Below are 15687 nucleotides of genomic sequence, written 5' to 3'. Positions count from 1 at the left end.
CATTTGCTTCAATTTTGATTCTCCATTCTGGGTTTCACACTTACTTGATTTTTGTATGTAAAGACAATTCCTGTGTTATACCTACATAATTATTTTTAGATATAAATTAACAGAAACTTGGTTCAAAATGTTATTAATATACTACCTTGAATTCATGGACATTTTTAATTAACAACTTTATAAGCATTATTAAAACTGTTCCCACAACTCCACAAAGAAGAGAAGAAAATATAATCATGAGACACAGAAGTTAAACAACTTTCTCAGGCTCAAGCTACATTGACCAGTTCAGATCAGTCCAACTAAAGTCAAGTGCCTTGAGTCTTGTGTGCTACACTCTTATGTTTGGATTAACTGGATCTGGCCACTGTTCAAGGTCAAAAATACATAACCCAAAACTTCCAGTCTAGGGGAGAAATCAGGAGTTGGAGCAAGATTACCAGACAAGGTAGACGTTGAAAGATGGAGACCTGGGACAAAATAAACACAATCAATAGGTAGCAAGAAAGGCCAAAAGTTTTGGAAGTTTGACCAACCTTTTATACTATGGTGGGACAAACCAGAGGTAAGGGGCCACCCTGGAAAAATGCAACCCTTTAGACTCTCCAGCTGAAAAACAATGGGGTCAGGGAAGCCAATTGCCTGGTGAGAGGAGAGTCTGAGGTTGAATAACCAATTCAATGTGGGCAGTCTTGTAATCTTTCTGATCCAGGTTCCCAGATTAACTCTTGCATGCTCAGTTCACCCAGCAACACTGCAAGGTCCAGAAAACAGCCAAATGGCTGATTTTGTGGAATAAAAAGCCAAGCAAGTTGACTAAATAGACAATGTCAGCGATTTGTCAGATGTTTTGGTTCTTTTTGATGGAACTCTTTCATCATCACTTTGTTTAATATTTCAAAATATGGTTTTATGTTTAAAAGGAAACAGAGTAGCAGTAAGAACATATTTTTTGGAGTCAAGCAGACTTGAGTAAAAAATCATTGCTGTTTCTAGGTATATGACTTCAGACAATTAAAAAAATCTCTGAATCTCAGTGTCCCTATATCTGATGGGTAAACTATCCCGTGGAATTCCTGTGAGAAATAAATAAAATGGAGTTTGTAAAGTACCTAACACATGGAAGGCATTCAGTGAACAGTAATAACAATAATCATTATTTTAAAAAAAAAAAAACTTCTTATTTAAATTGAAGCTTGCACATTTCATAAATAATCCATCTAGTTCATTCAGGAAATATTTACTGAGCACCTGCCATACACCAAACACTCTTCTAGGTATACAGATTTGGACAACAAGGAAGACAAAATCTCTGTCCTCCTGGAACTATTCTACTGGGGATTTGTATATTACATGCCACTCACATAGCAAGAGATTCTTCTTGCACTGAGCCCAGAGTAGAGCTCCTTATCCCACTGAAGCTCAGCTAGCAAGGACCAAGGCCACTGAATTAGCTCTATTGAGAGAATGGTTTGTGATTTCCCAAACAACTTCTGCATCAACATAATGCCCAGCTAAAGAAAAGAGTTCAGTTCTGCATAATGGGTATCTAATCAAAATAGAACTTAAATTTTGCAGACCGCCTCTCATATGGATACACAAGTAACACCGTTAGTATTGCAGAGTAATCTTTCTACAGGAGTCACAGACGCAACTGCCAACTGAAGGCCACGGGTAAATGAGTCAGGAAGCCCAGTGTCATGGCTGAAGAGTAGAAAATATTATTTAAAAAATGAAACTGTCTCTTAAAAAATGTGCAGCCACTACTATTTCTAGTTGGTGTTGCTGGAGAAAATGCTAGTGTTGCCAGAATGGATTTTTCAATAGAAGCTGAAATCTATATTTTAACATGACATTAAGTGATTTTCCAAGTAAAATCCCTCATCAGTACTGATCAGCATAGGAGACATCAGTTTGCAACTACTATAGAGCTCCAGAAGACTCCATTTTCAAAAAGCAATAGCATAAATGATCTTTAATCCCTTTTCACAATTATACTGAAAGATATTTTTAAAATTGCAAAATGCCAAATGGCAAAGATTTCTAATTTTGTTTGTTTCTTTGATCTGAATCCACAATTGTTATCCAATATCTAAGAATGTAGATCTCAAAAGGTTGATCCCCTAATTTATGGAAAAGCTACAATTAGGTTGGAGTAATGATGGATTAGAGCAAATAGGAGGTTCTCACCCTGACGTCTTCTAGCCCACTCTTGCCCTCACAGTAAGACATGCGAGGACTTGTCTGTAGTCGCAGATTTTGTATTCTGTCTTGACATGGCTGCAGTGGAAAAGCACATCTGTGAAGTGTTTACCAGCATGTCAAGAGTAACAGGACTCTTGAAGCCATTTCAAATGTCATGCCAATCCTTGTGCATAACATCTTTAAAAAGATTGTTGCTTTAGAGATCTTAATATTTAAAAAAAGAAAAAACCAGAAATGCAATACTCTTAGCCACTTAAAAGTGGAGTTTTTTCCACTAAGCAAAGTTGAACTTTTTAAGCTTCTTTTTACCAAACAAGCCTTTCTGGTGGTGAGCAAATAAATTAGCATGTGAGTCCTAAGTGCTCTTAAAATCGTTTTGCTATAGATCTGTCCACTGTTTATAATTCCTGAATAAATCTAAAAGTACAGAAAGCCATTCTCTAAAGGTTTATGAGCATTTTTCCATGAAGCAGAAGTCAAACAGAAGATCAAAGACATCTAACAAAATGCTTCAAACTTGGGATAGGGTGGCCTGAAGCCTGGGGAAAAGAAACCAACCTTTCCAGATAGTTTGGAAGATATGTCTTGTTCTTTCAAAATAAAAGGGAACTAAAACATGATAGTCTAAGTATATCAAACTGACATTTTTGAGCAATGCTGCTAAAAGTATCAGTCTTTGATATTTTACCTGTAGTATCAAAGGCATTTTTAAACTGGTTAGACAACTGCTTTACCAAGTGGCAAATATGAACAAAATCAGGTGGATTTCTTCCTTATTCTTAACAGCCATTCTTCTTTGGGCTTCTCTGTGTCTTTCAGCAAAGACTTTTCCAGGCTCATCAAGAATTAATATACAGTCTTGAGTTATCTTGAGCAGTATAATGGATTCTATATTTTGAATACTAATTATTTGATGCTTCAGCTTTTGATATGGTACCAATTTACATGCCTACAAACCACTCACTGTAAAAAAGGAAAATAAAACAAAAGAACTAAAATGAATATATTTGCTGGAAAGACATGAATCTATCCAGCCATGATTAAACCCTCAATAAATCTGCTTCTAATCATCCACTGGCATTTAAATACATAGCAACTACTCTATTAAATTTAATTCTCCTTATTTTATGATAGTTATTCTAAACTTAATGACAGTTGTTTAAAATGTATATCCACAGATTACTAACAACATTTTAACAAGATTTCAAAACCAAGGAACACAAGTATGAATCCATCAAATGTCAATAAATCAATTGCTATTTAATGTAGAATGCCCGAATTGTTAATTTGAAGCATACACAAATGAGAATACTTTGAAAACACTTCAATGAAAAGTAATTTGCTGGGGTGTGTGTTTCGGGGGTGGGGGGGGGCGGGAGGAAGGCAGAAAGGAATCCATCTGTGATCTGCTAATACTATTTCATCATAAAATTAGGGATATATAACTTTAAAATATATTTACCTTGTATGAAAATATGCATTTGGTGAAGCACATTAAATTTTCCTGATTGGGAGTTGATTTTAACCAGAATACCTTTTTCACATTATAAGTCACGTGGTTTTAATTTTTCTGTTGCCAGTTAAATATGTGCTAAAAATATTACATACTATTTTATTCTGGAGACTCACAACCAAGTCGATACAGAACATTCCTTTATACTGAATACAAGAAAAAGCATTTTTCAAGTTATGGTGACCACCAAGTCACCAACCATCTGGCAAAAACAAGGCCTTAATCCAGATAATTCTGTTTCTGCCTGTTGGTGGAATTTGCTTTCTGTCAGGACTCTGGCGGCCGTACCTTTCTGGTGAGCATGAGCGATCCATGCCCTTCTTGCATGGCCTTGCCCTTCCCGCTATCCTCATCCCCATCACTGGGGCATTTACTGGGATCGGCAGTAAAGACTGGCAAGTTCATGTGATGTAAGAATACTAACCTATAAAGCACATCAGTAGACACTTTGTAGCATATGCTGTTTATTAGAGTTTCCATTAAAAGTATTATGTTTCCATACTTTACAACCATAAAAGGGTAAATAATTTCAAAGGATTGCTTGATAGGAGACTTCTGTTTTAAATGGAACTTGGAAATATCTGGGAAATCACTGGAATAAATGTACTTAATAGACCCAATGCTGTGAAGTTCTTTTTAACTGTTTTCTTAAGCACATAAAAAGAGATACCATTTCCTCCAACATTTTTTGAAATAGGTTTTGGTTTGGAGTTTTTCTCTGTAACATTTGACTTATAAATATTTCTTACAATGCTTCCTTTGTTCGTTCTTTCTTTCTTTCCCTCTTTCCCTCTTTCTTTCTCTTTCTTCTACTACTGAGACGTCTTAACACCAACAGATTTGGCCCCCACTTCATTGCTCTATCCTATAGGATAAGTTAGAACTTCAAGCCAGAAAGTAACATCACATGCCACTCGGGAAAATCTGCTATACCACTTGATATGTTGGCAAATGTATACTAAATGTCCCTACTGAGATATTTTTTTTAGAGGAAACAAATTCCACCCATGACACCAAGCAAATAGTTCATCAGTCTGGGCGTGTGTGCAGCCAGTACACCAACCATTGCATGGAAAAGATGAGATTAGGTAAGTTTCAGAATAAAACTATTTTCAAAAAAATATTGCTCATACTAAACATTTGAAGAAAAGTTAAGTAGTCCATCAAGCATTAACATGTTACAACCTAATTTGATTCATCTACATTAGATATGTCTAGGTTCCTATTCTCCCAGAAATTACATGAACTTCTGTCTGGTTCTGTTAGTGTAGACATAGTGTTAGAGCACTTATTTTTTTATAAGATCATTATTTAAAAGGTGAACTGGAAAAAAAAATAAAATAAAAGGTGAAGTGAGACATTTCTGAGCACCAGCAACCCTAGCCATCAGAGACAAAATGATGAGCAGGTCATACTGGTGGTGAAAATCATTTATTTAATTGTACAAATTAGATATCTGAAAAAGGTGGAGATTAACTTTTCTAAATGCCAAATTTTAAACTCTCAATAACAACCCTTGGAGCTAAGGAAGAAGAGTAAACATAACATGATCAGGTGAATTTCCTAGACTTGGTGAAGAGGGCACCAGTCATTGAGAATAGCAATGACCAGATTTGCATGCATGCCATGCACTACACTCAATTCTTGGCTCATATCCTCACTTAATTCTTACCACTCCTCCTCAGCTTTATTTTACAGATGAAGAAATTGAGTCCCAGGGAGACTGAGTAACTTGCACAAGCTCACAGAGTTAGTAGTGTTGATGCATTTAACCCAAGTCTGATAGAATCCAAAGCTATGCCCTTTACTACCAAGCAGTATCTCCTGGTTCAGGGTCAGGTATAGCCAGAGGATAGAAGCCAGAGCCAAATCTAGAGAGAAGCTTGATTCTTCAGAGCTGAGAATGCAGTGAAGTCAAGAAGGAAGTCACCCAATGGCTGTTTATAGAACCAAGGCCTCCTCCTGGCACTGTATGTCTGGTTGGCAGGGAAGAATAAATGGGAGATGCAGGTATGGTCTTTTGGATCTGAGCACAAGATTTAATTTCTGTACTCTGTCTCCTGGAGATGAGTAAAAGCTATGTCCTTGCTCTGGTGCTGAGCCAGACCTGCATCTCTGGGTGATAGAAAGTTGGAGGATTCATCTAGCCAGAGTGGGCAAAGAAAGAGGAATAAAGGCAGAGAATGACAACCCAAGGCATATCTTAAGGTGATATCTTAATATATCAGTTTATATCTTAATAATCCAGCAAAGCTTTACTGGATTATTTACTTTACTGGATTAGGACACGATCTAGGAGAAACTGGGAAATAGAGAAGAGGAATTCAAGGCAATGAATCACCTTGCCTGCCAAGGCAGTGCAGTTCAGAAGCCAAAAAGAAAACAGGGCTCCATTCCACAAAGCACTCAATCTCCTGAAAGCAACAGTATAAATAGAGTTACCTATGCCAATGAAGGTTTCTAAATGTTTAAACTAGCCAGTAACACCACACAAATGGAGAAGCTAATGCTTGCGGAAGTTAATGATTTGTACCATAGTCACAGAGGGAGTTGGAGATAGAGCAGATGTGAACCCCCAATCTCTTGACTCCCAGGTCTGCACATAAACCTTCAAAAATACAAAGCTTCTAGCCCTGAAATCTGCCCAGCCCTCTGTCTACTGTGTGGTCCCCTGTCAACCCCAACATTGTACTATGCAGAAGGGATTTATTTCCCTTTACACAGTAAGTCTTGGTGAGCTACATTACGGGGTCTCCTTGCTTTCTTTTTTTATCCTTTCCTTCACTTGACAAATATTTATTGAGTGCTTACTATGCGGTAGGTGCTGTCCTAGATGCTGGGAATATGTGGCAAACAAGACAAAGACCTTGTTCTCCCGGAGCACACATTTTAGGAGGGATAGACAGACAGTAAACAATGAACAACCAACTAAGAAAATATCAAGGAGTGAAAGTGCAATGTGGAAATGAAAGCAACATACCCAGTGGAAAGCAACTGCACAGAATACCTTTGATTGAGTAGTCACTGAAGGCCTCTTAGAAGAAGAGACTTTTGGGGTGAAAGCTGTATGCCAAGAAAAGTCAGCCAAGTACAGATTGGAGGAAAGCAGATTTTTCAACCCAAACACACTCCTATAGACTTCCCCAGTTATGTTTTCCTTAATCTGGTTTTCTTTTCTACCCAAGACAACTTACAAAATTGCAAGTGAGTGGAAGTGCCATCCTACTAAGAAAAAGGCAAAACATTTTATTCTGAATTTCAAACTTTTGTTAACAATCTTTGATATTTGACTATTATTAACATTAATTTGTATTAATATAGAATATATTATATATAATATATATATTATATATGTAATATATAAAATATAGAATTCCCTACACATTTGACAAGAGATTATGACATAGCAGTGTCTTATACCAGAGAGATTGATACACAAAGGAAATGGGATGTTCACAGAAGAGCTCAATGGCATGACAAATGTCATATCCAGATTATTCCCAAATTTATGCACACAGCAGATCCTACACTCTTTGGGGTTCACCATTATCATCATCTCTCCCCATTTTATCATAGCAGCCTCCTAACTGCTCTCCCAGCTTCTCAACAACCAAGGTGATTTTTTTCAGAAACTCTCAGCTTGTGTCTCCACCACTCACCTATCTCTGACTTACAACTTTCTGCAATAGTAGATGGTTATGGACTGAACTGTGCCCCCCACCCCAAACTCATATATTGAAGCTTTAACCATCAAGGTGGCTGTATTAGGAATAGGGCCTTTAAAGAGATAATTATGGTTAAATGAGGTCAAGATGAGGGAGCCTGGATCCAATAGGACTATTGTCCTTATAAAAAGAGACAGAGACACCAGATCTCTCCCTCTTCCTTTCTCCCTCCCTGTCTCTCTCTCCCCTACTCCTCACCCCCAAGCATGAACAGAGGAAAGGCTATGTGAAGTTATAGTGAGAAGGCCATCATCTGCAAACCAGGAAGAGAGGTCTCACCAGAAACCAACCCTGATGGCACCTTGACCTTGGAAGTCTAGCCTCCAGAACTGTGAGAAAACCACTTTCTGTTATTTTAGCCCCCAGCCTCTGCTATCATGTTGTGGCAGCCTGACCACACTGCTGCATGGCTACTCACCATCTGCTCACCTCACTTTCCCCTCTCGCTCATCTCCTGCTGGCCTCCCTTCTCCCATTCCATCCTAGCCATGTGGCTATCATCCTTGTTCCTTTTTGCTTGAAATTCTCCTCTCCAAATATCCACATGTTTCTCTCCTCCTCCTCCTGTAGGGTTTTGCTCAAATGTCCCTTCACAGTGAGACTTTTTGACCACCTTTATTTAAAGTTATAAAAATGTCCCCTCCCCCGTGGTTTGCTGCATTTCCTGGCTTTATTTTTCCTTAGAGACTTATCACTTGCCTATGTAATTGATAACTGACATATTTATGTTGATGTATTGTCTATCTTCACATTGTTATGTAAGCTCCAGGAGGGTAGGGATGGTGAGCTGTTTTGTATTCTGCCAAATGGGGATAGAATGGGGAGTATGTGGGCATGAGAAAGAGGAGAGAGACAGAAAGAGACAGAGAGACAGAGGGGGAGAGAGAGAGAGAGAGAAAGCCAGAGAAGGGGGCAGAGAGAGAGACAAGATCATCAGTCATATCAAGATTGTGCCCATTGGGGAAGTTCTATTGAGTTCTCTTTTTATTTGGGGGGGCTGGGCAGAGGGAGAGAGAGAGAATCTTAAGCAGGCTCCATGCATGGATCCCAACTTGGGGCTTGATCTCACCACCCTGAGATCATGACCTAAGCGAAATCAAGAGTCAGACACAACTGACTGAGCCACCCAGGCACCCCTCTAATGAGTTCTTTCACCAAGTTCCCTAGATATTGACTTGTAAATGTTAATCAAATAAAATAAGAAAAATAATTTAAAGACTTCAAAATCCAGTGAGAAGTACTACTTACTGCACAGCTTCTGGCAGAGAGCTTGTTATAAAATAGATCTTCAGTGACTATTTTTTAACTAACTAGCCATCGTTATCATAACCATCATTTCCATAATCTAGTAACTCCCAATGACTATTGTCTGATTATGGAAACGTTTTTCATCATCTGAAAACATATGAGCTTATGGTGGCTAGAACAATGGCTGACTTGTAGTGGACACTCAGTAAATATTTGTGGAATTAATTGAATGAATTCTAACACAGTAGAAAATCTAAAACCCTTCTGTGTAGTCCATTATAAAGTATCTTACAATTCCTTTTGGTAACTCAGCTTTCCTTATTCTGCTTGGCTCCAACCATAGTGCTCAAATCCATACACATGCCAAAAACACTATGTTCTTATCTTTGGGACTAAGAAAACTCAGAGTTTCTTCCTCGGTAGGATGGGAAAACATTGCCACAAAATGTAGTAACAGCATTTCACAGTATGCATTTCACAAATTGTGCAAGACACAGAGTTTGTCTACTATAACTTTGGTCTAAAATTTAACTTCTTAAGTGAACTATTTTTTTGAGATTTTTAATTTTTAACTTAATTTTATCTTTCAGTTTTGCTTTTTTTCTCCAGCTTTATTGAGTGAACCATTTTTAAAATTTTTAATTCAGTTAACATACAGTGTTATATTAGTTCCTGTTGTACCATATAGTGATCCAGCAATTCTCTCTCTTTTTTTTTAAAGATTTTATTTATTTATTTGACAGAGAGAGAGAGATCACAAGGCAGAGCAGCAGGCAGAGAGAGAGGGGGAAGCAGGCTCCCTGCTGAGTAGGGAACCTGATGTGGGGCTCAATCCCAGGGCCCTGAGATCATGACCTGAGCTGAAGGCAGAGGCTTAACCCACTGAGCCACCCAGGCGCTCCGTGATTTAACAATTCTATACATTACTCGGGGCTCATCATGATAAGTTGTACTCTTGATCTGCTTTACCTAATTCACCTATTCCCTCTCTCCCTTCTAGTAACCATCACTTTTTTCTCTCTAGTTAAGAGCCTGTTTTGGTTTGTCTCTTTTTTCCTTTGTTAATTTGTTTTTTTTTCTTAAATTCCACATATTTATGAAATTATATGGTATTTGTCTTTATCTTATTTCATGTAGCATAGCATTCTCTAGCTCCATCTGTGCTGTTGCAAATGGTAAGATTTCATTCTTTTTTATGGCTGAGTAATTTTCCATTATATATATACCACATCTTCTTTATCCATTCATCTACTGATGGACACTTGGGCTGCTACCATAATTTGGCTATTGTAAATAATCTTCAATAAGCAAAAGGATGCATATATTTTTTCCAGTTAGTGTTTTCATATTCTTTGGGTAAATACCCAATAATGGAATTACTGGATCATATAGTAACTCTATTTTTTTTTCATTTTTTAATTTTTTATAAATATAATATATTTTTATCCCCAGGGGTACAGGTCTGTGAATCGCCAGGTTTACACACTTCACAGCACTCACCATAGCACATACCCTCCCCAATGTCCATAACCCCACCCCCTTCTCCCAACCCCCCTCTCCCCAGCAACCCTCAGTTTGTTTTGTGAGATTAAGAGTCACTTATGGTTTGTCTCCCTCCCAATCCCATCTTATTTCATTTATTTTTCTCCTACCCCCTTAACCCCCCATATTGCATCTCCACTTCTTCATATCAGGGAGATCATATGATAGTTGTCTTTCTCCGATTGACTTATTTCGCTAAGCATGATACCGTCTAGTTCCATCCACATCGTCGCAAATGGCAAGATTTCATTTCTTTTGATGGTTGCATAGTATTCCATTGTGTATATATACCACATCTTCTTTATCCATTCATCTGTTGATGGACATCTAGGTTCTTTCCATAGTTTGGCTATTGTAGACATTGTTGCTATAAACATTCCAGTACACGTGCCCCTTCGGATCACTACTATTTTTTTAATATTTTATTTATTTATTTGACAGAGAGATCACAAGTATGCAGAGAGGCAGGCACAGAGAGAGGGAAGCAGGCTCCCTGCTGAGCAGAGAGCCCGATGCAGGACTTGATCCCAGGACCCTGAGATCATGACCCAAGCCAAAGACAGAGGCTTAAACCACTGAGCCACCCAGGTGCCACCAGTAACTCTGTTTTTAACTTTTTGAGGAACCTCCATACTGTTTTCCAGAGTGGCTGTACCAACCTGCATTCCCTCTGCAAGAGCATTCCCTTTTCTCCACATCCTCTCCAACACTTGTTGTTTCTTGTGTTTTGGATTTTAAGCCATTCTGACAGGTGGGAGGCAATATCTCAATATGGTTTGGATTTTCATTTCCTTGGCGATGAGTGATGTGGAGCAGCTTGTCATGTGTCTGTTGGTCATCTGTAAGTCTTCTTTGGAGAAAGGTCTGTTCATGTCTTCTACCCATTTTTTATTTGGTTCTATGTTGGTTTTTTTTTTTTTTTTTTGGTGTTAAGTTGTATAAATTCTTTATATATTTCAGAGAGTGAAGTATTTTTTAATGCAATAGAGATTGTTGAGTTAAATAACAACAAAAGGATTGAGACGGAGCTTTGCATTTTAAAAACCTACCTACAAATAATCATCCATTACATAATCCTGAGGATTGGGAAAATATTTTTTTGTTATTGTTGTTGGCTTATTTTGTTGTTGCTGTTGTTTTATTATAGTGAGATAAAATTGACATACAACATATTAACTCTAGCTGTACAACATAATGATTTGAAATCTGTATTTATCGCAAAATGATTGCTCTGAGAGGTTTAGTTAATAGCCATCACCATGCCATAGTTATGAATTTGTGTGTTTGTGTGTGTGTGTGTGTGTATGAGAGATTTAAAGATATACTCTCTTAGCAACTTTCAAATATAAAATACAATATTGTTAACTTCAGTCATCTTGCTGTATATTACATCACAGAAGTTATTTTTCTTATAAGTGGAAGTTTGTATCCTTTGACCCCCCTCACCCACTTTGCCCACCTTCTATCCCTAACCTCTGGCAATCACCAATCTGTTCTCTGTATAAACTTGAGGGATTTTTGAGATTCCACATTTTCAAAGATTCCACACAATATCTATCTTTTCCTGTCTGACTTATTTTACTAAGCATAATGCCCTCAAGATCCACCCATGTTGTCACAAGTGGCAGGATTTCCTTATTTTTTATGGCTGAATAATATACCATGGAATATATATACCACATTTTGTTTATCCATTCATTCATTGATGGACACGTATGCTGTTTCCACATGTTGGTTTTTATAAAGATGCTGCAATGAACATGGGGTGAAGATACCTTTTTGAGTTAGTGATTTCATTTCCTTCAGGTTAAATACCCAGAAGTGGAATTTCTGGATGTTATGGTAGTTTCATTCTGAGTTTTTTAAGGACCCTCCATACGGTTTTCTACAGTGGTTGCACCAATTTACATTCCTGTCTACAGTGCACAAGTCTTCTCTGCCCTCCCCATCCTTGCCAATGCTAGTTTTTCTCTTTTTTGATACTAGCCTTTCTAATAAGTGTGAGATAATATGTCTACTGATTTTTCTTAGGATAGAAAGTTTAATATTGGAATTGACTTTGTTGCATACATCATAAACAGTTTTCAGATAATTTCCTGTTCATTGAAGGCTTTTTGCACTCTTATTCCATCTCCAAACCCCATCCACTGCCAGCCTCTGACTAAGCCCCTGAGTATCTCCGCCCCGAAAGCAATGCAGCCAGTCAACTCAATTCTAGATGAATAAAGAGTATATGGGGTTGGCAGTCAAAAGTATTGTCAGGAATATCATGGTGTCGTATTTTTCTGTAGATTCCCATGAACCTGGAGCCCTAACCCAATGAGCTGGATAACTAAGCCATGTAGTTACATATATCTTCGCAAAGGGTAGAGTGATTTCTCAGTAAATCTAGTAGAATTGTATGACTATCTTCTCAATATGAAGAACATAGTAAGTTTATGTTTTTTACCTGAACAGATTGCAGGGTTCATTTTTTAATGTGTTCCTTTTTCTGTTTATTGTTCAACTGATTTTTATCAAGTTGGTATTTGTTTGAATATTTTTTTCCCAGTAAACAATTTTTGTTGGTGCCGATATTAAAACATTAGAAAACCAAAAAATATATATGTAAACACCTGTCCTTTAAACATTGGTTAGGTAGCACCAAAAGCCAACTTCTACATCTTGAGGGCGGAGAAATGAGGAAAAGAAGCAGCAGGAACGTGAGTGTAGGCTGAGACCACTTGAGGGCATTTGGGTACCTTTATATCTCAAGACAGTGAAGTTGTAGAAGTTAATAAGTTGGCCTGTCTTTGGAGAAAGAAAAGCATAACAATAGAGGAGCCTCCTTCTATATCTGTGTCAGAGTTCACTCTGGAATTTTTTGCATCTTCCTGATAATAGTTTAGAAAGAGTTCAAATTTGAAACTATAAGAAAACAATTGAATTAAGTCACTACATTAAGTATCATATCCAAATTACCAAAAATTGAAGTATAGGGTTAAAAAAAGGAAAGATTCAATACACAATGGGATTGTATGAATCTCCAGACCCCCATTTCTGCAAATTACTCTCCAAATAGTCATAAATCTAAGTAAATTCCTGCAGGACAGATCCCAAACAAAATGTGGCTGAACACAGAAAGCTGAAATACATAAAAAACAGGCTTTGAGTATATATTTTGTCTGGAATTTATTAGGAAACAGAAATGCCACCAAAATGGAAATTGCACACAGGGAAAAAAATTCCATCATGCTTTTATCCAGATAGGTTGGAAGTGATGTAATAAAGGCACCATAATTTATGTGCATATATGTGTGGGCAACTTGCTCAGGGAGTGACAAATGTAGTATTCCAGTTAAAAAAAAAAAAAAAAAGAGGACATCAAAGAAATTTGACCAGCTGCCAAGAACCATTAATCTCTTCACGACCTTTTTACTATATAGATGCCAAATAGAGCTTATCATTTTATTCCATCCTCAAAGCAAGATATTATTATTTATGAAGTTATGAGAGAATATAACATTTTACTTCATCTGACATACAACCACAGAGTGTATGGCAACCTCGAGAAGATTTCATTCCTAAAAATAAGGACACTGATAAATCAATAGCCATACACCTCGAGGATGATGGCTTAAGTCTGACCATAGTCCTCAACTTAATGTGACTGTGATCTTCATTCATCTTGCCATGGTCAGCAAACCACATCACAGAAGCCACTGTACGTGATACATCACCCACAGCCAGCTCACTAACCAGGAGGGACTTCAAATAGAGACAGCATTGAATTGTTTCAGATGTGGAAGCAGGAAAAAAACCCCTCAGAATTAAGACAGAATACATTAAGTATCACACTCAAAGAAAACACTGGTGGTGTTGTCCAGAAAAGCTAGGAGCTGTTGGCTGCAGTTACCACAGAATTGTAGCTTTCCATGTGCTAACACTGTTAAGTGATAAACCTTTCCAATGATGTGGCTTTACAGGAAGCCACTTAGCACTCTTCAAATTCATAGCTTGATAGGTTTCCATGGAGAGCTTGCCATAAGATAGTTCCTTCTTTGGATTTCTATAATTTTATCTCTTACACACCTCAGCAATAAAACACAATATGTTACTTATTACACCTTCTGAAATGAATAACCATTATTTCCCACCTTGAAACATTACTTCACACAAGTCTGGATGAAAATATTTCTGCTTATCTGGACGTGAACAGAAGAGGCCTCGCAAATAATCATTTAAAATCCACTCAAGTGGATAGTCATAACATTGTCCCCCTCACTGCAACCTCAATAAATATTTAGAATGAGGAGTGTGTGGTTAGTATGAGAGAGAGAAAACAGAGACAGACAGAGAGATGAATGGATGGATGGATGGATGGACACAGGTAGTAAATCATTAGATCTAAATTTATTGAGTTCTTTAAGCAAGTTCCCTAAATGTCGACTTACAGATGGTAATAAAATAAAATAACAAAAAAATAGCTTAAAAAGTTCAGAATGCAACAAAGAACTACTACTGCCCAGCCCCCGTCAAAGTGCTTATCACAAAGTAGAGGTTCTAGAAATATTTTATGAACAGATGGATTATTGTTGCTATAACTATCCAATCCTTAATCTAGTGACCCTTCTTGCCTCGACAACTATCTTCTGATTATGGAAAAGTTTTCTTTTGGAAACTTCACAGGAGAGACAGAGCAAGGTCTTATGTGAGGACATAGGCCTGCTAATGGCAACCATCCCTGCTGGCCTTGGAAAATGAATGTTCCCATCTTCTTCAAAATGGTCTAAAACAATGTTACCTGGCACCTTATAAGAAAGTTATGGAGACATATAATGGGCCCCATTCTCCCCTTGTTGGTCCACTTGAGGAACAGACCAGGGTCAGAGTACGTAATCATGATCCCAAGCCTCTGAAAACATGCTAATATTGGGTCTGAGGAGACAGAAGATGAAGCAACAGAAGTCACAACTGTCCTTCCAGTTTCCACTATTCTAACATACACAAAGGATTCACATTATAGATTTGTATTTTCCAAGGGGGAAAAGAAAAATAAAGCCAACAAAACCAGCGTCACTTACCAATTAATCAACAATGGTCCTTCTCTTTCTCTTAGTTAGTGGTTTTTTTCTAGCAGTTCCTAAAACCAACGCAGCCAGCATCATCACCATGGAAATGGGGTCATGACTGCCACCAAGAGAGCAACCAGCTAGAACTGTATCTTCACAAGCACAAGGGTGGGAGCTGAAACGGAGGGGCACAAAATGTTAAATCACATGCTGGGATCCAAAACAGATCCAACCAAGAGACAGAGAGAATTGGTCCAGGAAGCATCCCTCTCAGAACACAGAATGCCTCAGATTTCTGGATGGGTCCTGACACTCAGGAACACTGGAAGAGTCCCCTACAGGAGGCAAACAACTTAAATAGGGGAAAACAGATGTTTTAGCAGCCTGAGGCTTCCAAAATACA

This window comes from Lontra canadensis, unplaced genomic scaffold (genome assembly GCF_010015895.1).
Source record: "Lontra canadensis isolate GAN:19392208 unplaced genomic scaffold, GSC_riverotter_1.0 scaffold9, whole genome shotgun sequence".
NCBI lineage: Eukaryota > Metazoa > Chordata > Mammalia > Carnivora > Mustelidae > Lontra > Lontra canadensis.
Note: the sequence above shows the minus strand (reverse complement) of the source record.